The sequence below is a fragment of the Homarus americanus genome, unplaced genomic scaffold (genome assembly GCF_018991925.1).
Source record: "Homarus americanus isolate GMGI-L3 unplaced genomic scaffold, GMGI_Hamer_2.0 scaffold43895, whole genome shotgun sequence".
Lineage (NCBI taxonomy): Eukaryota > Metazoa > Arthropoda > Malacostraca > Decapoda > Nephropidae > Homarus > Homarus americanus.
The window spans coordinates 47302-72500 of NW_024738072.1; the positions used below are offsets into that span (position 1 = coordinate 47302).

Sequence of the window (25199 nt, forward strand, 5' to 3'; positions counted from 1 at the left end):
TCAAAGTAGGTCTGTAAGCTTAGTTCCTACATTATTCAGCGGCCAGGGTCTGTGTTTAGTTCCTACATTATTCAAAGCCAGGGTCTGTGCAGTTCCTACATTATTCAGCCTAGGGTCTGTAAGCTTGCCCTACATTATCTATTTTATTTAGCTTTTGCAGGATAATTTATTTCATATGCATATCAATCGCAATATACACACATAACCCATACACACATAACCATACACATACACACACAACCATACACACATAACCATACACATATAACCATACACACATAACCATACAGAATCATACACACATAACCATACACACATAACCATACACACATAACCATACACACATAACCATACACACATAACCATACACATATAACCTATATCCACTATAGTCAGGATCACGTGCCCACCCCACTCGTGTTATACTTACCTGTGGTGTTTACCTTCCACCTGGCATCATTAGTGGTTATGTTTATATATACCGGTAATACATGACCTTTTAATGTACTACTTGCAGCAAAGGTATATCCTGTGATATGCTTGTATGTATGTATGTATGTATGTACTGAGTATATTATGTACTCTCTCAAAGTTTAAGTGTGTGTGTGTGTGTGTGTGTGTGTGTGTGTGTGTGAGTGTGTGTGTGTGTGATTTCGCAGTTGCATGATTATCAATGCTGATTTCTCTTAGTCTCTTAGCACGCACGCACACGCACGCACACACACACACACACACACGCACACACACACACACACACGGACAAACATATTTTTGCACACCATCGTTCTTATTCCTATTTATCGCCAGGCTTTAGGGAGAGTCGAGGCGGGCGAAGCTATAAGACAGGCAGTCACCTCACACCGCATCTCTCAGCCTTGGTGGGGATCTCTCTGCTGTCTCCCTCTGTCTCTCACTGCCTCCCTCTGTCTCTCACTGTCTCCCTCTGTCTCTCACTGTCTCCCTCTGTCTCTCCTGTCTCCCTCTGTCTCTCACTGTCTCCCTCTGTCTCTCACTGTCTCCCTCTGTCTCTCCCTGTCTGAGATGTGCTGCGTGTTTTTATCTCCCTTTATACTGCCTATTCTACTTCTCTATCTCACCTTCTGCTTATACATACATACATACATACATACATACATACATACATACATACATACATAACGCTATTTACATCCACTCTCATGCATGTGCAATATCGGAGAAGACGGTATTGAAGATGCAGTGCAACAACCAGATGAGCGTCAATGATCAGGTTATGTTCTGAGCCATCGCAGGTCAGGTAGAAAGAGTGAGTCAGTCAGGTGGTTGAGTCAGTCAGTCAGTCAGTCAGTTGGTCTCACACACACACACACACACACACACACACACACACACACACACACACACACACACACAGGTCAAGCCAATAACAAATATCATCTGGTCTCTGTGTCACCAATAGATAATAATATACTGAAACATTTTACCACTATAGTAAATGGGCCCGTGAACAGATCACCTAATGGACCGCTCAAGGGGGAGGGAAGTTAAATGCAACGGAATTCAATTATGTTTAACACAATTTACACACAAGTTGATTTAAAATTGTTCCCGGTAAAGAATGTCTCCGTTTTCTTTCGTCTCTGCCACTACTCTTCCCGGAACTAGTGATGTATTGTATGACCTTGACTAAAAAAAAAAAATCAACTTATATCGTTGGGAAGAAATTTTATTACTTTTTTTTTTTAAGCCAGTCATGTCGTTGTGGTGGTTAGGTAAGGTTTGGTTAGGTAAGGTTAGGTTAGTTTGGTTAGGTAAGGTTTGGTTAGGTAAAGGTTTGTTAGGTAAGGTTTGGTTAGGTAAGGTTTGGTTAGGTAAGGTTAGGTTAGGTTTATGTAAAAGAAATATATATATATTTATCTTAGTTAAATATTGATCATTACAGAACATAAATACTTCGAAAAAGCTAACCACACACACACACACACACACACACACACACACACACACACACACACACACACACACACACCCAGTAACTATAATAGATACGGTAAAGTCATTGACCTACTAATGCTGCTTCAGTCAACACAGGTCAAGGGAGGTCAGCCCACCCACTGTAAATAAAGTGTGTGTGTGTGTGTGTGTGTGTGTGTGTGTGTGTGTAAGGTTTATTTGTCACTTGGCCTCTGCTTCAACCATTACACATCGAGGCGGAGAAAGCTGCTGTGCCTTAATAAACAACAGACGTCTTAAAGGAACGCTGCCGCCACCTCTTGCCCAATTCTGCCAAGACTTTTTCCTCCTTTTCTCCTGTTTTTATTTATTGACACACACACACACACACACACACACACACACACACACACACACACACACACACACACACACACACACACACACACACAATACACCCAAACAAGTCATACATTTTAGGAAGACAAACACACCAAAAAAAACAAAAAACAAGTGTTGTGGTAACTTACCCTAAAACTCCAACACACCTTAACTTACTGATCAACTAACTTACTGTAACTCCCACTATGATACATTAAAGCCATTGTGGTTACTGATCACTACAACAAACCGTATACCTGTCACCTGAATCGATGGAGTGTGTGTGTGTGTGTGTGTGTGTGTGTGTGTGTGTGTGTGTGTGTGTGTGTGTGTGTGTGTGTGTGGATTAAAGGTATCAGGTATGGGGAGACTAGACTACCTACAATATTGAGTCGTTTTGGGGATGGGGCGAATATCACGGATGATTGGGTGACGGTAATACTGGAGGTGGAGCGTGAGACGGGGGGTGACGGGGGGTGACAGACGGATGTGAGAGACGGGGGAGGGGGGTGAGAGAAACAGGGACGAGACAGGGGGAGGGGGGTGAAAGAGACGTTGTGTGAGAGACGGGAAGGCGAGAGAAACACAGAGATGGTCCACAGTCTTTGAGAGAGAAGTGTATTGGTGAGGATGATGTTAGAGAGAAGAGGAGATGATGGAGAGAAGGAGAGAAGGAGAAAGGCAGCAAGAGAGAGTAAGATAAATTAAAGGGATAGAGACAGACAATACAAACAGGTGTGTAGAGAGGAAATGATGCGATGGACGACGGAGATAAGACGACACTGAGAGGAGGAGGAGAGGGAGGCTGATGATGGGAGACACAGTAATGTTATCTTAGGTTATGTGGTAGATAAGCTTAGACTCTGTTTCAGCTTAGACTCCGTGGTAAATTAGGCTGTAAGGCAGTTTTAGGCTGTGTTGAAGCTTAGCGGGGCAACTTCACCAGTCCTGGCCGTGAGCCAATGTGACGTCTGTACAGAACATAGAATCTGCAACAACTACGAGATCTTTAATATTATGTGAGGTGCGCCGGCGTGGAGTCTCACCAACACTGTCCCTCTCAGAGTCTATACCAACACCAGCATTATCACTACAACACAACACAACAACACAACAATTCTCATACGACCGTCACATCAATTTAAATAGACTCTACTTCTTTACACACACACACACACTCACACACACACACACACACACAGGGATATTAAGACTCCATGCTTTAAAATCTTCAGACTGTTACATTATTTAGTATATCCACCACCAGTCCATCCTTCCCGTGTGTGTGTGTGTGTGTGTGTGTGTGTGTGTGTGTGTGTGGAGGGGGTTACAGATGTTACCAATACTGCAGATGGTTGATGGTCAGGAACATATTAAGGCAATAATATGCAAATGGTAGTAATCTCACTTTGGTAACACTGACTTGTCTGATGATGTGTGTGTGTGTGTGTGTGTGTGTGTGTATGTGTGTCTGTCTACCTGGTTCTATTTCAGCTAAGATGATTTTATTTACGTGTATAGAGAAGTAACAATATAACTAGCTGACAGACGATGATAGTTGACCCTAATTGTACAACAGGTGGATCAACAACACAGTCATCTAAGTCAACGCCAATCCGACCCATTGAAACTAATACTCTAATTACTTCTATAAACCATTACCTAAATTAAAGTCATTATGTATATATATCTCTTTAATTAATATACCTTTAATATCAATTACCCAATACAAAGAGATTTTAATTACCTGTAGACACAATAATTATCAACAATTAATAGTCATAAGTCATTAGTGCCAACAGCTTTTACACACATGAGCTTCAACAAATTGTAATCATTAAAATAATTTGTTTTTATTATACAGTTTATCAATGTTTTATACAATAACCTAACCTAACCTAACCTAACCTAACCTGAACCTAACCTAACCTAACCTAACCTAACCTAACCTAACCTAACCTCTATTAATATATCATTATTTTCCAGGTAATTATATATATATATATATATATATATATATATATATATATATATATATATATATATATATATATATATATATATATATATATATATATATATATATCAATCCTTTACATCAAAAAAATCATATACACTATTTATATAAACAACAACAACAACAACAACAACAACAACAAAGACGACAACAACAACAACAACAACAACAACAACAACAACAACAACACATAACAGCTGACGAAGGAAGGAATTGAAGTCTTTATGTACAACTTGTTATTCTAGGCTATAGTGAAGATATATCAACAGATTTAAGCCAATTAACACCTGGGAACACGTTACCTTGAACACTAATGCCTCCTGTCATCTCCACTGTTTTACACACGAGGAAAATAGTGAGTTAGGGATGGAGGGGTAGAGGGGTAGGTAAGGAGGAAGGGAGGGTGGGAGACAAAGAGGGAAGGGGAAAAGATGGTGACAAAACAAAAAAGGAGAGAAAGAAAGTAAGATGGAGGCGAGTGGGAGGGAAAAATGGGACAGTAAACGAACCGGATGTAAAGAAACGAATGGGAGAGAGAGAGAGAGGGAGATTAATGATAGTGAAAGGGATAAGGAGAACAGGAAGAGGGGACAAGAGAGAGAGGGGAAAGAAGGCAAAAGGGAAAAGGAAGAGAGAAAGAGGTGACAGAGGAAGGAGCCTAAGAAAAGAGGGAGGGGAAAGGGGAGGATGAGAGGGGAAAGAAAGGAATGGGTAAGGATGAGAAAGAGAAGAGGGAGAGGGAAGAAGAAATCGTGGAGAGGGGAGGAAGAGAGAAGGGAGAGGAGGGAGTGCTTCAAGAGAGGAACAAATGGGAAGAAATCTGGAAGAGGAAAGGGAGGGAAAGGAAGGGAGAGGAAGTGAGAGGAAGGGAGAGGAGAGGTACAAGACTTGTGTATAGACACCATTGTTGCGAAGAGAGAGAGAGAGAGAGAGAGAGAGAGAGAATCAACAACAACAAAACGGATCACACCAAATATTAATAATAAAATAAAATAATAATAATAAAAAATAAATAAATAAATAATAATAATAATAATAATAATAATAATAATAATAATAATAATAATAAAGAGAGAGAAAGAGCAGAAAAATGAGGAGACAAATTCACTTCTTGGTGTGCGACAGTTGTAACTTTTAACTGTCGCACCTCCTGTCGCGTCGCCAGTGAAGCTTGGACTCAGTGGACCCTGGCTGAAGCTTGGACTCAATGGATCTCGGCCTTATTGAAGCTTGGACTCAGTGAACCTCGACTTTACTGAAGTTGAAACGTATCGGACTTACTGAAGCTTCGACTCAGTGAACCTTTGCCTTACTGAACCTTACTAAATATGGACTCAGTGTACTCAAACCTCACTAAATACGGACTCAAAACAATATGGCCTCCAACCACTATCTAAACATGAACTAAACCAATCACTCATTAAGTAGTAGTATTGGGGTATCTAGAATGTGACCTTGATATACGGCGGGCATTAGTTTTAATATGGGGTTGAATTACAGAGATGGTGTTTATATTATTGTGAGTTCTTCTGTGAGTGTTGGGATGAGTGAGTGTCTAAGCTGGGTAGTATTGTAAAGCTTGATCAATTTTTTCAGCTTAATTATTGTTGTTTGTATCTTGAAGCTGAGAATGAATGATAGTATAAGCTGGGTAATATGATATTTAAGCTTAATCAGTTTATTAAGCATATTTACCATTATTTGTATCGAAAGCTTAAGGAAATATGACTGACTTAACATAATAACATTCTCTCTTGTTCACAGTCGAGGAAGGAGGTTCATAACACTGACACACCTATCGTGGAGAAGATAGAGTCAACCATACATGTAAGTGTTGCAGCCCCGTGTGTGTGTTACTGATCAAATTTGTCTTGGTGTCCACTGTGTGTTGCTTCCCATTTTACTCGAGGGGTTAAAAATCACCGTACTAAGGGTGTTTGAATTATCGTACTCAAGGGGTTAGAATCATGCTACTGTGGCGGTAACAGTACTCAAGGGGTTAGAATCATCATACTCAAGGGGGTTAGAATCATCGTACTCAAGAGGTTAGAATCATCGTACTCAAGGGGTTAGAATCATCGTACTCAAGGGTGTTAGAATCATCACACTCAAGGGGGTTAGAATCATCACCAAGGGTAAAGAACTATCGTACCTGAGAAGTGATCTATCACTAAAGGTTAAAATAATCGTACCTCATACAGGAATCATCGTACTCAAGGGGTTAGAATCATCGTACTCAATGGTGTTAGAATCATCGTACTCAAGGGGTTAAGAGGGGATTCACTCCCACACGAGAACAACACTTTATACGCCACTAATAATGCCAACATAATCTTCTCAAAATATCTGGTAATTAAGAGTCTTATAAACACAACAATAGCTGAATACAAAGCCTAATTACGGTCCTTATTTCTATAAAACACCACAATCGATCATAACAACACATTCTGGTTAGTTTATAGACAGACAGTTTTTTTAATTATCTCCAAATTCAGTCTATTTCGTCTCTTTTAATTATCTCCAAACTCTGTCTCCTTTCTCTCTCTCTGTCTCAACGTATATTAATTATTATTATTATATACATATCTGTGAAGGAGCTTATAAGTAAGTCGTCTTTTGAAGTCTTTGTTTTTGTATTAAGAGTATAAGAATAAACATTGTTCCAACATTGTTCCCGTTTTCTTTGTCTAGCGCGTTTTTTTTAGATACTTTATGGAGGACTATGGTAAACTTCTCCTCCTCCTGCTCTTACTCCTTCTTCTTCCTCCTATTCCTTCTTCCTCTGTGATTAGTACCTCATCATCTCTTATCCTATTCTGGTGTTCTCTTAGCCTTCATATGAGTTACGTCTTCATAAAGAAAAAAACACCAAGGAACCTCTTTAGAAATATATTCTTCTAATGAACTATATTATACCTTTCATCTCACATAAAGATATATTTCTTATTGTTTCATGATATTGTTGGAGTTATCATTTTTTATTATTTTATATCAATATTTATGACAGAGAAAAAGATTTGATATAATTTTTGTTTCTACCGGAATGCATTTAGATTTACCGGAACCGTTGGTGAGTTGTTTTAATAGAGTATTCAATCGTATATACCGGATTTATTTACTGCATATATTATAATTTGTATCCAGTATGTGTAATTAAGGATTATATGACCCTATTTAACTGTTTACTTGTTTGAGTATGATTATATGTTAGTTAATTACTGTTTAACCATTAGAAAACTCGTATTCCTGAATCACTAACAAGACCGGGGTAATTTTGAGTTAATATTTATGTTAAAATTAAAAAAACAAACTTGCTATAATACTTTTTAAAATGATAAAGCTTATTTTTTGTTCATTTGTGTTATTTGTACACCTAATATTTGTACACCTGTTATGTGTACACCTGTTATTTGTACATCTATTACTTGAACACCTGTTATGTGTACACCTGTTATTTGTACACCTGCACTGTCTACTTTAAGTCTCGCCTCATCACTGCAGACACTGACTGACAGAACACCGACACCTCCCACGAATATTTCATTTACTGGAAACAATGAAGTCAATATCATCTCAATTCCCTCAGGAACCTTCCCAATTTCCGACCCCACCCCCCCCCCGTCCCCTCCCGATTGCATTCTTCCCCAAAGAACGATAAATACATTTGGGCTTCAGTTAATTCATCAAATTTTCTCACAAACGAAAAAAAAAATTATATATTTTTTTTAGAGTTTAGTTAAATATATTGATTTTTTTATAGGTTTTTAATGTTTTCTTTTATAAGTTTATTCTATTTTTCGTCTTTGTAGTTTAGGCGACCATAAAAAAAATCCAATACAATTTTTTGGAGTTTAAAATCAAATATAACGAATTTTTAAAAGGTATAATCGTATTTCTAAATAAATTTAATTTTTCTGGGTACTTTTATTTCGAGGAATAAATGCTAATATTATGGAGGTTATACTATAAAGGCACACTGAGCAGCTCTTAAAATATTTACCATGTCCACAAATTTGTTTTTCTTTCATCTTTTGTGCAGAGAGAACACTATACTTCCTCTGTGCGTGTATGTATGTATGTGTGTATGTATGTACGTATGTGTGTATATATGTATGTATGTATGTAAGTCTGAATGTTTGTATGTATGTATATAAAGGCACACTGAGCAGCTCTTAAAATATTTACCATGTCCACAAATTTGTTTTTCTTTCATCTTTTGTGCAGAGAGAACACTATACTTCCTCTGTGCGTGTATGTATGTATGTGTGTATGTATGTACGTATGTGTGTATATATGTATGTATGTATGTAAGTCTGAATGTTTGTATGTATGTATGTATGTATGTATGTATGTATGTATGTATGGTAACTCCCTATCACTAGTCTACTATAACATATGTGACCTACAGTATACCCTCATATAACCTACCCATATATAAACCACTTCCCATGACATAAGCCGGAAAAATATGACAGTACATATTGATATGTTATATTCCCCTATAACTCTAGTACAAGTTAATAGATCGTGTATATTATTGTCGGGTATATTTAGTATATTTTTGGCTATATTTATGTATAATTTAGTCAACTGTGTGTGTGTGTGTGTGTGTGTGTGTGTGTGTGTGTGTGTGTGTGTGTAAGTGATGATGTTTTGTAGGGTGACTGTTTTTTTTTTGTGTGTAACTTTATATGTCTGTTTGTTTGTTTGGCTCTCTCTCTCAGTCTTCCTTTCCTCCAAGACTAATGTCCCATTCAGACATATTTCATAAACCAAAACATTTCATAGTTTTAAAAAAAAAGTTCCCTCCCAACAAGACATCTCAGATTACTAGACATATTTTTTCCCCAACAAGACATTTTACGTTATCAGACATATTTCCTCGCCAGCTAGACATCTCAAGCTAGTAAGACATATTCCTTCGGGGCATTTTCCTCTCTTCAATGCTAAATGTCTTTCTGGTAGTAAAAGTGATGCACTTGTGTCGGGGAGCAGCGTTCTTCCCCGAGACATGTGGGGAGGAGGGGAGGAGAGGAAGGGAAGGAGGGGAGAAAATAGGAAGAGATGAAGAGAAGAAACGGAGAATTAGGAGAGAAAGAGAAGGAAGAGAGAGGGATAAATAGAGGAGAGGGAAGGGGAGAAGAGGAAAAGTGGATAAAAATTAGTAGAAATATAAGCGGTGAAGTGAAGAAATTAAAAGAAAGACTAAGAAATGAGATTTTAGTTTACCTGTGTAACTCTGTATCAAGGTGTAGAAGCTGCCACCACCACAACAGCACACCCATCACAACAACCACACCGAACAGTATAGCAGTAGTAACCCAGCACCAGAGCCCAGGAAGACCGGGCAACTCACTAACCGCACTGGCTAACCAATAACCCTGAAACACAACCCTCCAATCGATTTACATCCAACCCCTCCAATCACCGCTGGACGGACAGAGGTAAATACACCAGGAAGGAATGGAATGAGGGAGGAATCATATTCAGGTCTTCGTGTTTACAAAGCGGGTCCTTTGGCCACTACATCACAGCAGGCCAAACAATGGGGGCAGGGGGTGGATGATTAGAAGTGGATGATTGGGGGGTTGATGATTGGGGGAGGAAGAATATGGATGATTAAAATAACAAAGAGGATGCTGACGGTAGGATGATGTTTAGTGAAGGATCATTATTCAACAAAAATAATATATATTTTTTTCCCAATGTATCGTAATGGTATTTTTCGATCCCTTGACAAATTAAAAAAAATAATAATCTAACCAAACTTGATCAAACTTAACTGAATCTAATGTGAGGAATAAAGTTCATGTGAATTTGACCTTTCTGCCCTTCTGTAATAGAGAGTATCGACTAGGGTGGTTTGATACGCCTTTGGTAACCACGCGAGCCGGAAAGTAACCTGACCTGACCTTTCACAGTGACCTCTGGCTTTGACCTTTATTGACCATTAATGGGCTGTGCTACGGAGGAAAGGAGAGGGAAGAGGAGGGGTAGGGAGGGAAGGAAGGAGGGAGGGAGGGAGGGTGGGATGGGAGGGAGGAAGGAGGGAGGAGGAGGGAGTAGGGAAGGGAGGGAGGGAGGGAGGGAGGGGAGGAGGGTGGGGTGGAGTAGGGAAGGAGGGAGAAAGGAGGGGAGTGGGAAGGGAAGAAGGAGGGAGGGAAGGAGGGGAAGGAAGGAGGGGGAGGGTGGGGAGGGAAGGAGAAGGGGAAAAGGAGAGAGAGGGAGGGAGGGAGGGGATGAGTTTGGGTGGAGAGAAAAGGGAAGGAGGGATGAATGGGCAGAAGAAGGAGGGGGTGGAGAAGATGGGAATGGGGGAGAAGGTAAAGAAGGAAGAAGAAAGAGGGAGAAGGGAGAGGGAGGGATAGTTTGGGTGGAGAAAGGAAGGAGGGGCGGAATGGAGCAGAAGGAGGAAGGGGTGGACAGATGGGAAGGGGGGAGAAGGAAGGAAGGAAGGAAGGAAGCAAGGATGGGTATGGAGGGAGGGAGAGAGGAATGGTATGGACAGAGGAAGAAAGGAAGAGAGAGGAGGAAGGGATGGGATGGAAAGCTTTCATGAAACAGTCGAATCAGAGAAAAGTGAAGTAAAATAGAAAAAAAAACAGAAAGAAGGAGAGAAAATAAATAAGAATAAACTGAAAGAAAATAATAATAAAAAAAAACAAGAAAGAAAGAAAGAAAAATACTGAAAAGAGAAAGAGGAAAAAATACACAAAAGGTAAAAAGAAGAAGAAAAAAAGTAATATTTGCCCAGGTAGCGGAGGACACGGATCACCTTTGGGCGGGGGGGAATTTATTTATTGGGATTACAAGAACACAAAGGGATTACAAGTGGATTACTAGAGATTACAGGGGTACTTCTATAAAGGGATTACACCTCAGAATATAGATCTATTTAAGAGGATTACAAAACAAAAAACCAATTTTAATAATAATTTTTAACCAAGTCAATTTTAAACCCTCTCTCCCTGAAAGACATAACTCACAAAGAGACATATATAAAAATTGTCTTATTTTTGTTTATATGGCTGTTAAGACTTTATATATCTTGGAGAAAACATCAATAAGTTTTACTGGTGAGGTAATGTGGTTTTTTTTCAATGTGTTTCGTTATTTTTTTCGTTATTTTGTGTTTCATCTATACAGTGAAACCTCTATATAATGGACCTCTCGTTAAAGACGGCGTTAAGTTAGGTTAGGTTAGGTTAGGTTAGGTTAGGTTAGGTTAGGATAGGTTAGGTTAGGTTAGGTTAGGTTAGGTTAGGTTAGGTTATCCCTGACACAAGCTTCCAGAACAGGTAACTCAAGGCACGTGTATGGAGACTATCCTAAATATTTCTCTGCTAAATATCCATAATTATTGGATATATCGACAAAAGAGCCAAAAATATCCCCCTCAAGGTCTATACATCCTACCAACGATATAATCTTTCACGAGACTAACGATATAGGAGCCCTGGAGCGCGGCCATCACAACAAGTTCCAACAATCCATCGTGTGTGTGTGAAGACGTAAATAGAGTTTGGTTTTTGTCTCAGTCTCTTTAACTCAGCCGTAGATGTTCTCTCTGTCTCTCTATCTCTCTCAATCAACTTCTCTTATTAATCCCTTTATCTCTTCTTCCTCTCTTCTCTTTGGTATAATCTCTTGGCTTAACGAAGACAGAGATAGAAGAGGTATAGGATTAATTTGATTTTTCTTCTCCCTATTTTCTCTTTTGGTGAGGAAGGTAAAAAAATTATAGGAAAAAAAATTACTTCCCGTTTACCACAGAGCGAGAGACAATGGGAGGAGGAGAGGGAGAGGGGAGGGGGGAGGAGGGGGATGGTTGGGGTAGGAGATCCCATCAGCACTTGGATCCATTAGAACTAGGCCCCTTTAAAACTTGACCTCATTAGAACCCTATTAGAAATTGACCCCATTAGAAATTGACACCCATCAGGACTTGACCCCATTAGAACTTGGGCCCATTAGAACTTGTGCCCATTAGAACTGGGCCCCACGTCGTAAGCCAAATATTTTTAGGGGTCTGATGAAGGCAGTGAAACATCTTAGAGGCAAATGGAGTTTTTCTTGTTAGTCATCTTAACTTTGGCAATATTTCAAGAGTTACTGAAGCACGATACTGGTGGCTTAGAGAGAGAGAGAGAGAGAGAGAGAGAGACTCATACACTGATCGAGATAGAAACAATATTAAAACAAACAAACAAACACACAAATGCTAAGAAAAGTTAACCTCCTCTCCTTCAAAAAAGCAAAAAGCAAAAGAAAAAACGAAAAAAAGCAAAAATCATCACCAGTTGAGGAAAACGCATCAACTCCACCTGCAACTTTTGGCCTCACGGTCCTCCAAATATCTCTCCTCCTACTCAAAGCACTTGTTGACTTACCTGTGTTAATTAACGAGGCTCACCTGTCCGATACCTGCGACTTATTACCCAGACGAGAGAAGGGATCAAACAGGTCAGCGTGAGTTATAGGGAGGAGGAGGGAGAGAGGAAAGGCAGGAGGAGGGAGGGAGTGGGAAGGAGGGGGAGATATGTGGACAAGTGAATGTAAAGAAATTGGTGAGAATAGAGCGTGTGGGAGGAAGGAAGGAAGGAAGAGAAGGAAGGAGGAGTAAGCGAAGGGGACTAGGAAAATAGAGGAGAGAATAACACAGACATGAGGAACACAACACTAAAAGTTACAGATCAAGTTTGGTTTAGTGAAGATTAATATCAGGGTATGTTAGTTTAAAGTTAAGTCAGGTTAAGTTAAGTTCATCTCCTGACAGCTTTGATGATGTACCGCAGGAGTTGCTGTCAACCACCAGGCCTTACCAAACTGTCAGGAGAGATGCAGAAGTTGTCTAGACTGTCTTAGACTTTGTGTAGGATGCGCCACCCGTGAATCTGCCAACAGGGCGTGGACGGCTCCTGACGGTACCACCACTGCGTTTAGGGCCCCCTGTGTGTTGAGAACTAAGACCAGGCAGCGTGACGGTCACACCAGCCAACATTATTTCTCCTGACGTGAACTGAAGACTGTTCTCGTAGGATGGCTGTACCAGAAGCTCACAAACTGGGGCGCTTACTGTCCTATAAACTCACAATACTAAAGGAGTTTGTTGTCTTGCAAGCACATACAACACTGGCATGGCATTTGTTGTGTTGCGCAAACTAAACAAACGTGTGAGGTGTTTCTTGTGTATATATACTAAGCTTAAAACAATGGAAAACTTTTGTTGTTGTCTTAAGTTCATAACCACAATAGAGTAGAGTTTCGTGTGTCATAAACTCACACCACTGGAGGAGCTTGTTGTGAAATAATACTTAAACAACACAATACGGAGTTTGCTGAGCCGTATATAACAAAATAAAAAAAATCTTGGCTTCGTAAACTAAAAAAAACAAAAAAAGCAGACAGTCTTTGTTCTCTATTAACTCAAAAACCAACTGTGGTTATTTCTTCTCCTGTAAAACCTTAATAAAAAAAACAAGTTGAATGAAAACGTATTTACTAATGATACAATAGTGGAGATGTGTATTGTTGAGTTACAGCCCAAGACTCTCAACATAACCCGGGTGTATTTACTGAGAACAATAAATAAGAAAGAAAAACATCCTTCCATGAGTCGAAAAGGAGAGAGAGAGAGAGAGAGAGAGAATAAGAAAGAGAAACAAAAAAGAGAAAGCTAAACAAAAAGAGAACGAGAGAAAGCTAAAAATACACACACACACACATTATTTTTTTACGAGGGAACTTGTACTGAGCTGCAAGGGGAATTATTATGGTCTAGTAGTGGACATGTTGTGTTTACACCCAAGTGACGAAACAACACGCTACTAAAGCCACTATTACACGCCACTAAATCCCCCACAGACACTTTCCTCTCCCCTGGACACTTCCCCCCCTGGACACCCGACTAACTTTTGGCTGGACAAATCACGTGGCTGCAGGTTTAATGCACAATGGAGCACAACGAAACCCAATGGAACTCAACGAAACCCAATGGAACTCAACGAAACACAATGGAACTCAATGAAACCCAATGAAACACAAAGACATTTTTTCTTTGAGTTATGCTTTTTCATTTTTGTTGTTCATTGTGATATTAAAGAGATGTTTTATTCGTAATTAATAGTTTATGTTCAAATATTTGGCGTTGGTATGTCATGAAAAAATAAATTGAAAATAGATTATATTTGGGGTATTTTTACGGACAGACAGATCTCCCTCTCTCTCTCTCTCTCTCTCTCTCTCTCTCTCTCTCTCTCTCTCTCTCTCTCACACACAGGTAACCACCAATAGTCCACCTGGCGCCACTTGTCATTAATAAACAACTCATCAATATCAGGTAATTGCAACATGTTACTGACTTGTCAATAATTCCCAACATGTTTAGTAATACCGTTTGATCTGTGTTGGTTAAGTGGGAGACAGACAGACAGGCAGACAGATAGACAGGCAGATAGACAGGGAAAAGAAACAGTAGTTGTAACGCCATTTTTGTGGCTGTGACAGTGACGCTATGATGATGACGGTAGTTGGTTAAATTTTCAACCAATGAGCGAGTCCCTTGTGAGGACAGTTGATGACGTCACAATACAGCCATAACACCCAGTTCATGACGTCACAAATACCCTCTCTGATAGGCCAAAAGCTCAACAAATCAGGGAGCGTCTTTGCGAGGAGGACAGTTAATAACTACTGTGGTGGTGACAAAGAACTGTCATGGAGGAGGAAAGTTGGCGGCAGGAAGTATTGACAGAGCAAGATAAACACACCCCCTCCCGGCGCTCCTTGACCAAATATTTCTCAACCAACTCTGAAAAATTCTCTCCTTCTCCAAGCTGAGCGAGTTCCAATATTGACTCCGGTGCTTGGCTGTGATTCTTAGTTGTTTATATGAGAGAGAGAGCGAGAGCGAGAGAGCGAGAGCGAGAGCGAGAGAGAGAGAGAGAGAGAGAGAGAGAGAGAGAGAGAGAGAGAGAGAAAAGTTACGTTCCTTCACTATAAAATACACAAATTAACCTTAGCAGCTCCAGGACAGACTATACTATAGGTTTACCTGGTCAAAGGAGAGAGGAGGAGGGGGGGGGGGTCACACAGGAGTCTTAATTAGTCCTCACCTGACCCACATAATTAATATTGGGACCCATTCTTACCTAAACTCTACAGCTAATGTGTTCTTGTTCTATGGCTAGGTTAAGTTAGGTGTCTCTTAGGGTCGGGCATGTGGTATACAATTGTGATGTTCTCAGGTTCATGGAGAAGGAAGGAAGGAAGGAAGGAAGGAAAAATAGAAATAACGAAAGAAAGAAAGAAAGAAAGAAAGAAAGAAAGAAAGAAAGAATAAAGACAAAAAAAACACACCACCATCTTCCCTATACTATGTGGTAGAGACAACACACTTCAACCACATTACTAACTGCTTGTTTAACACACAGCGGGTACAACATTTTCACTCAACACTCTAAGGGGGGGGAGACATAAGTGTACCGTCAGACAACAAGCTATTTCCTTCCCACATACAGAAGAGACGAGGTAGAGGAGGGGGGGTGGGGAACAAACTCTCCACTTTCCACCATAATTTTTTTTTACCTGTGAACAACTCTAACTAATGCAGGTAAGCTCATTAATCATCATTAACAAAAGCCAAACCCTCCTCCCCCCCCCCCAAAAAAAAACACGTAAGTTTATTTCTTTTGACAAACTCGATATTTATTTTATTTTTTTCTTGGATGTGAAAACGTAAAAAGTAACATAATTATTTCGTTTATTTAGTCAGGAGATTTAGGTTCGAATCCAGGTTAGTTTAGGTTTATTTACGAATATAAAGTGGTAGAGACGAAGACAAAGTAGAGACGAAGATAAAGTGGTAGAGACTAAAGCAAAGTGGTAAAGATTAAGACAAAGTGGTAGAGACTAAAGCAAAGTGGTAGAGACAAGGACAAAGTGGTAGAGACAAGGACAAAGTGGAAGAGACAAGGACAAAGTGGACCACGACGCAGTTACAGACACCAAAATAAATACGTGACGGCCTGACAACTCGGTGCAGGCGACCAACTGTCTAGGAGGGGGGGGTGGTGAACGTCTCTGGCGGCCTTCTGCTAAACTTTACTGATCGACGAGAGAGAGAGAGAGAGAGAGAGAGAGAGAGAGAGTCTATGTCAGAGATTGGAGAATAACTTTGTGACAAAATAGAAGAGAATAGAGAATTAATATAAGGGGGAAACTGGTTAGGTTAGGTTAGGTTAGGTTAGATAGATGAGGAGGGATTAGGGAGGTGACTGAGATATGTGGGAGGCAGTGGTTAATGAGGTAGCCCTAATCCCCCTCAGTCATTGTGTCCAGTAATCCCCCCAAATCCCCTGGAAATCCCGGCGGGGAAAACTAGGGATTTTCTGTCTCTAATAAAGGACATTTGGACAGTGTAATTTATAGGTGATGTTGTCTCTCTCTCTCTCTCTCTCTCTCTCTCTCTCTCTCTCTCTCTGGTTGTCACTCGTATATCTCAATGTCACCCTGGCCACCCTCACCCTCAGCCACCCTCAACTTGGCCACCCTCAGCAATCAACTTGGCCACCAACTTGGCCACCCTCGCCTGCCACCCTCAACTTGGCCACCCTCATCCTGGCCACCCTCATCCTGGCCACCCTCAACTTGGCCACCCTCACCCTGGCCACCCTCATCCTGGCCACCCTCATCCTGGCCACCCTCATCCTGGCCACCCTCACCCTGGGTAGAGGGGAGATGAGTGGCACTTGAGGGGAGACTAAGGTACTCAAGCGTCAAGTTGCCACAAGTGGAGGGAGGAGAGTCCTCAGCCTTCTCTACTTACGCTGGTTTAACCCATCTCACGCAGTTTAAACCTATCCTTCTGGGTTTAACTCATTACTGGGAGGGTTAACACTTTACTAGAACCCATTACACCTGGGGTCTATTAGAACTAGAGCCCATTACACCTGGGGTCTATTAGAACTAGAACCCATTACACCTGGGGTCTATTAGAACTAGAACCCATTGGTGTCTATTAGAACTAGAACCCATTACACCTGGGTCTATTAGAACCCATTACACCTGGGGTCTACAGAACTAGAACCCATTACACCTGGGGTCTATATTAGAACTAGAACCCATTACACCTGGTGTCTATTAGAACTAGAACCCATTACACCTGGGGTCTATTAGGAACCCATTACACCTGGGTCTATTGAACTAGAACCCATTACACCAAAGTCTATTAGAACTAGAACCCATTACACCTGGGGTCTATTAGAACCCATTACACCTGGGGGTCTATTAGAACTAGAACCCATTACACCTGGAGTCTATTAGGACAGGGACCCCCATTCCGACCGGCCCGTATAAACACAAAACTGCAATAAGCGAAAAAGCCAAGTGTAACAACACGAGTAGGACGCTGTTCTACCCCCCTAAGCATTACCCATTCAACCTTACAACTCGCTATTTTGAGCACATCCACGCTCTCTCTCTCTCTCTCTCTCTCTCTCTCTCTGTTATTTTCACTCTCTTTATTCTCACAGTTTCTTTCTCTGTTCACTTTCTCTCTTTTCTCCCTCTCTCTCTCAGTTAACTCACCATACTAAGTAACTCCACCTCTCCCTGCTCCTGACAGTAACAGTATAATTCACCCTCCACTCCTTGTCTCCCTCTACACAATACCAAGATTTTGCCTCATAGGTTCTAAATGGTGGTAGTAGTAGTAGTAGTAGTAGTAGTAGTAGTAGTAGTAGTAGTAGCAATACAAATAATAATAACAAAAATAACAATAATAAACAATTTCTGTCCTTAAACTAGATATCATCACCAATAGATAAAAAATCCGCCCAGATATTATTGGGAAATTTTTACTTCGTTCTAAATCATGGTTATTAATTTCAAAGGTAAAATATATTACGTCTTTTAAGTGAGCTAGTTAAGTTCGTTTCCACATTACCAGTTACGAGAAAAAGATTTATAGTATGAACCCCTTTTGAGAATTCAGGTCAAGTTTTTTACTGAGTGGTGGTGTGAGTCTGAAGCTCTGGGAGTCTTATGTAAGCTTCCGCCTCGAGAAAAAACCGAGATTTATTTTTTTTTTTTTATTTTTTTTATTTTATATTTTATTATTATTATTATTTTTTTAAACTCGGAGTCATTTGAGGTTAGAAAAGTATCATAAAAAAGTTAATTTGTTTTTCAGATGTTAAGAAGCTAACCTAACCTAACCTAACCTAACCAACAAAACTTTTAAGGACAAAAATATAGACACAAAGACAGAATGAAAACCCTCTCAAAACAAACCTACAGACATACACAGACAGACACATTATCTTTGACTCACAGACGGCTGGAAGTTCAACAGACACACTGACTCCCTCTCCTACGCCTCGGGGCCTCTTACTACCAGTCTGTAATCGTCCACATATTATACAATTTCCTGTGTGACCTAAAAACACCCTGCAGACACACTCACACTCCGAGGCTCTTTTTAAATATACACTCAGCCATGATACACACACAGTTGTAGAGCATCATGATACACTTGTAAACGTGGGCGACTATACACTCCGACACAACGCAGAGACACACTTAAATGTCTTCGTGATGCACTTAGGATGGAAGACACACTTGTAAAACAGGACGACGAAGCACTTGTAAACGGCGACGACACACTTGCTAAATCCACAGACTTACGATTATTCTCACACACACACACACACACACACACACACACACACACACACACACACACACACACACACGAAGACAAACACTAAGACTTATTTGTACCCTTAGTGACAGCATACTTGTAGAACGCGATGTTGAAGAGAGGGAACAGAGAAGGGAGAGGACAGAGAGGGAGAGGGAGGGGGAGAGGGGAGGTGAGAGGGAGAGAGCAGTGAAGTGGGAAGATTGAGGTGTCCACACAATGTAAAAGACAGACAGACAGACAGATTTACACACTGATAGGTAAAGTATGTACTGCTGAACATACAAACAGTTATATATCCCGCACTAGTATGAGAAAAATATATTGGTGTATCCATTTTGCCACACACGAGCTGGTGAAAGTCCCATTAGAGGATTTGTGAATAAAAGCCAATGCGTATAAAAACTATTTGACAGCAACTGACTAAAAGGTTATGCCGGGATGGATGAAAATAATAATAATAATAATAATACCAACAAAAATACTATTACTACCACTACAAATAATAAAAACAAGAACAACAACAATATAATAATAATAATAATAATAATAATAATAATAATAATAATAATAATAATAATAATAATAATAATACCAACAAAATATACTATTACTACCACTACAAATAATAAAAACAAGAACAACAACAATATAAATAATAATAATAATAATAATAATAATAATAATAATAATAATAATAATAATACCAACACAAATACTATTACTACCACTACTATAAATACTATTACTACTACTACAAATAATAAAACAAAGAACAACAACAATATAATAATAATAATAATAATACCAACAAAAAATACTATTACTACCACTACAAATAATAATAATAATAATAATAATAATAATAATAATAATAATAATAATAATAATAATAATAATAATAATAATAATAATAATAATAATTCCCAAATCTTATCAGACAAATAGGTGAACGAAGTTATCTGAGAGACGAGTTATATGCTAAGGTTAAGCGATACATTATGAACACAGATGGTTACTGCTGGGAGCGTGTAAACAACTATCACTCTAGCGGTGTTTATGCTGCCCAGCTGATGTGTATAAACAAAGTGTCTTTCTCCAGGTGTTGATGCTAGTTTACCTGGTGCGTGTAAACAGTCTTGCTCAAGCTCTGAATATGTACAATACACGTATCCTGACTAGTTCTAAACCATGATATTATACACTCGCTTTCCTTAGAATCTGCGAATCTACTATATATAATTTCTGGATAAGTTTATTTCTAATCCTACACCTAACCTAACCTTACCAAACCTGATCCTACCTTACCTTACCCTACACTAACCTAACCTAACCCGACCTTACCTTAACCAAACATAACCTAACCTACCTCAACCTATACGTGCTTATAAACATTCCCAGTTAAGCTAAAATGCGAAAAGTTCAGGTAAACTAATTACAATTCTCACGTTGGTAATTAAAACCACCTTTATTTAATGGCTCTACAGGAAGTAATTAGCCTAAAGGGGTGATTCTCTGAGGTGATTACTCTTTGGGTTATAATCAGCCCAACTTGTGTTCCTCATCTCGTCTTCTCATATGATCCCAAGATTCGTGATGTAATAACGAAAGCATCAAAGGTTTCAGGTAACATAGGCTCTAGTGATTAAAGGACCTAACCTAACCTAACCTAACCTAACCTACCCTACCCTAACCTACCCTAACCTAACCTAACCTACCCTAACCTACCCTACCCTAACATACTCTAACTACAACTCTGGTATAAAAATCAAATCCTTTAACAAATATCTAAATGCTTTCTCTTACAAAAAAATAAATAAATCACCTTACTATAAAAATAAGCTTAGTACTTTCTCTTTTTCACGTAACATAATTTTTTTTATTCCTTTTCATTAACATCTCATTCATTATTGCTCAAGTTAAGGCTTCAGGTTTAGGAGCCATTAGGTAGATTAATATCCCAGGTAAGGTGGAGGCTCAGTGGCTGGAGGCTCACAGGGTTGTCTTGGAGATGAGGAGGTAAATCTTCAACTTTAAAAAGACGTAAAAATACGAGAAGAAAATCACACTTCACAAAAAATAATAGATGAACAAAACTGACTGACTAACTGACTGACTGACTGACTGACTGACTGACTGACTGATCGAGGTTAGAGGAAATAATAATAACCCCCAAAATAAAAAAAAATTAATCATAATACAAACACTGACCCCCAAAAATGGTTTAACAACACCATCTTAAATATTCAAGTGTAATTATCTTCAAAATGACTTCAATATAAGCTTGTGCTGTAACTTCATTAACTTCACTTTACTTCACCCCTTGTTAGGAGTATGAGAGAAAGTAATTTAGAAGGTATATATACTTTGACGAGGAGTGGAAAGTACAAAGAGGAGAAGTTTGGGACTGAGTGTGTGGTGTAACAGGTGAGTGAGATGATGTCATGGGCTTCCTTCCTTCCTTCCCTCCCTCTCTTCCTTCCTTCCGTTCGTCCCTCCCTCCCTTCTTTCTGCCGGCTCCTTCCACCCTCCGCCTTCCCCTTCCACCCTTCCCTTCGCTCCTCTCACTTTCACCAACCTTCGGCTTGACCAACACCAAAGTCGGTCAGGATACACCTCGTGTTTTATCGTATTAAAGTGTGTTCATGCAGCCCTGATCTCACTTCCGTCTGTTTTTTTCTTACGGTTCTCTTGCCCACCCCCACCCCCCTCCCACCCCTCCCCGTCTCTCTCCCACCTCTGCCTCTCTCTCTCTCTCTCTCTCTCTCTCTCTCTCTCCTGTATCTGTCACTCTACCTTCTACCTCACCTTATCAACGAACCTCCAGGAGAGTCAACCCGAGGCTATAGATATGTTTACTCGTGGGGACAGTTTGACCAATATATACCTGACTGAATTACTCTCAATACCTGTGGACTAAAGAGAGTCACACAGCCGTACCTTCTACTTGCGTCCGAATAATGTCCTCCACTTACCCTCTGTCCTAAGAATGTCCCAAAACCCCAAGAACATGAGACAGACAGACAGACACACGCACACGCAGGTGAAGCTACTCTGACTAAATCATATTAGAGAGAACCTAATCACATCTGTCCACTTCCATAGCTCTAAAAGGATCCCATAATATAATTAAGCTCTTCATAGGACGACTTGGCATTCAATCCCTTTTCCTCTCCTTTACAAGACAGACAGGTGGACGGACAGAAGCCTGGGTGGATGTATCTTACTAAACAACCTCACTCTCACGTCTCACTTTAACAATTACTTGGCGAAACCTTTAAGTCTATTGGTCGATTTGGTTTGTTATCTGGGAGGCTATTGGTCAGTTCTTTGTTACCATGAAGTCCATTGGTCGACTCGGTTTGTTATTAGAATGTCTATTGGTCAGGTTTTTTTTTTCTCCGAGGACCAGTTAAGGGTTACGAGCAGGTTACGAGCCTATAAGAATCCCCGAACCCTGGAAGGTGAGGATTGTCAGGTGTCGGTGGTTTGAGGTGAGAAAACTGACCTACTGAAATATTATGAGTCAATTTAAACGCATTCTAGATCCCAAACAACAATGACAGCCCAAAATCAAGCTTTGTTTAACGTATTAAAATATATTACAGAAAGTATTGTTCACATGAGTTCAAAAACGAGGAATTTAACTAGAGATTGAAGGACTTTTAACGTCATCATAAAACAGGAACGTGTGTTTTTGAAGCAAGCAAGAGAAACATTCCCAGAAAATAACATTACTAAAAAATCCTGCTGAATAGGACTTGGCTAGCTTGGAACCCGGGTAAGAGCTGCGATTTAATTAAGCGAGGAGGGGGCTTTCATGCACCCAAAACAGCCGAGGTACAAACACGGCCTGAGAAGTGAAGGAGCAGCTCCCAGGGGCCCAGAGACCCACCCACCACAACACTGAATGCCGGGATGTGACGGAGACAGAACACAGAGGCTAATATCTAATACCTGTTTTCAAGTGGTTTCAACGCTTTCGGGAAGGAAATGAGTCACTGGACGATGAGACAAGAAGTGGTCTTGCTTACACCTTCATCTGCATAAACTATGACAAGCATGTTGTGTGTTTCTGTCGCCATCTTGCCACTCTTAAAGCAAAATTTTATGTTTTTAACATTGTTCAAACTGCGACATTTCTACAAATGCGCCAGATGCCACACTTGTCACTGGCGCATACTGTAATGGTGTCAACTAGAAGGGTGGACGATGCAAGCCCCACCTACAGACCTAACCACTCGTCACTCATTTTTTAGTAACAGTACCATTCACAGAACTCTTTGATCCCTCCTCATATAAGTACAGGAGACATACAGTTGTAAGGACCTAAGGGCAATTGACGGACGGGCGAAGTAAGGACGTACAGTCGTAAATACGGGTGGATGGACAATGGCACGGACGTACAATCGCGCAGACAATCAATGGTAAAGACGTAATGATAGGCGAGAGTAAAACAATAAATTAGTTATACCTGAAGTGTGGTGCGTGACTGTCCCACGAGGAGATGTTTAATCACTTACCTGAAAAGAAAGAAAACAGATTAAAATCATTTGTCGCCCACCACACCTGTACCCCCACCACACCTGTCCACCACACCTGTCCACCCACCACACCTGTACCCCCACCACACCTGTCCCCCACCACATCTGTCCTCCACCACACCTGTCCACCACCACACCTGTCCACCACCACACCTATCCACCACCACACCTCCACCACCACACACCGTCCACCACCACACCTGTCCACCACCACACCTGTCCACCACCACACCTGTCCACCACCACACCTGTCCACCACCACACCTGTCCACCACCACACCTGTCCACCACCACACTGTCCACCACCACCTGTCCACCACCACACCTGTCCACCACCACACCTGTCCACCACCACACCTGTCCACCACCACACCTGTCCACCACCACACCTGTCCACCACCACACCTACACCTGTCCACCACCACACCTGTCCACCACCACACCTGTCCACCATCACACCTGCCCACCACCACACCTGTCCACCACCACACCTGTCCACCACCACACCTGTCCACCACCACACCTGTCCACCACCACACCTGTCCACCACCACACCTGTCCACCACCACACCTGTCCACCACCATGTCCACCACCACACCTGTCCACACACCACACCTGTCCCCCACCACACCTGTCCACCACCACACCTGTCCTCCACCACACCTATCCACACCACACCTGTCCACCACCACACCTGTCCACCACCACACCTGTCCACCATCACACCTGTCCTCCACCACACCCCTCACATTACTATTGTTTACACTCACATCAACAACCACGATAGAATCAATGTTTTTTTTCTCTTTCTTATAATACTAAATGCATGAATAGATAAATTGACACAATATGTCAGAATATAGTGGTTCACCTTGTGCTGATGGTAGAGAGGAAGCCTTGACGTCACACTCTGGGTTGATTGAAATTCTTGGTAGTGGAGAGTGGATGGTGGGACCCTACAACCACCACCATCTCCTTCACCCTGCCTCCTCCACACTGTCTGAAACATCATACACTTTATCAATTCACAGCAAAAACTTTCCTTACTTAAAAACAAATATGTAAAAACAAAACTATTTTCTTATCTTAAAACACTAAAAAAAATCGCTATCAGTAACAATAACCAGAAGCTAATTAATTTGACTTGTTCATAATATATCATAGTTCAAGGCACAATATATAAAGATGGTATAATGACTCAATAAAGTAGGAACTGCAAATTATAAGACACTGACAAACGCACACACTGATAACAAAACACGTAATGTCCTTTCAGCTTCATCATCACAGTAAATAAAATCTAACTATATATTTATTGACAGTAAACTTAAGTGTTTTATAACAGTGGTCAAGTTATATTTTTAATCTAAGTAAGGTAAAACCCAGCTTTAGTTACCTACCGTTTCTAGCCGAGTTTAGGTTTTATTTAAGTTAGTCCTTGACAGCAAACCATTTTCTATCAAAAGTTTTAAGAGAAAACGACATAACCAAAGTCTAGGAGGAACTGAAAATGTTATAAGGGAATTGTATCATAAACTGCTAAATACCTATTTTTTTGGACTAGGGACTTGAAAATTTCCCCATAACCAGTCCACCAAGAAAAAAAATCACGTTTTTCTTGTA

At 40.4% G+C, this 25199-nt stretch overlaps 1 protein-coding gene across 1 annotated transcript in view; it reads left to right on the top strand.

Annotated features, from left to right (window-relative positions):
- Window positions 1-25199, top strand: part of LOC121873657 — a 46446-nt gene that overhangs the window by 12335 nt on the left and 8912 nt on the right. The window contains exon 2 of the mRNA XM_042377304.1: window positions 6095-6157. The gene's annotated coding sequence lies outside the window, so the exon portion shown is untranslated. The remainder of the gene's footprint in view (window positions 1-6094; window positions 6158-25199) is intronic.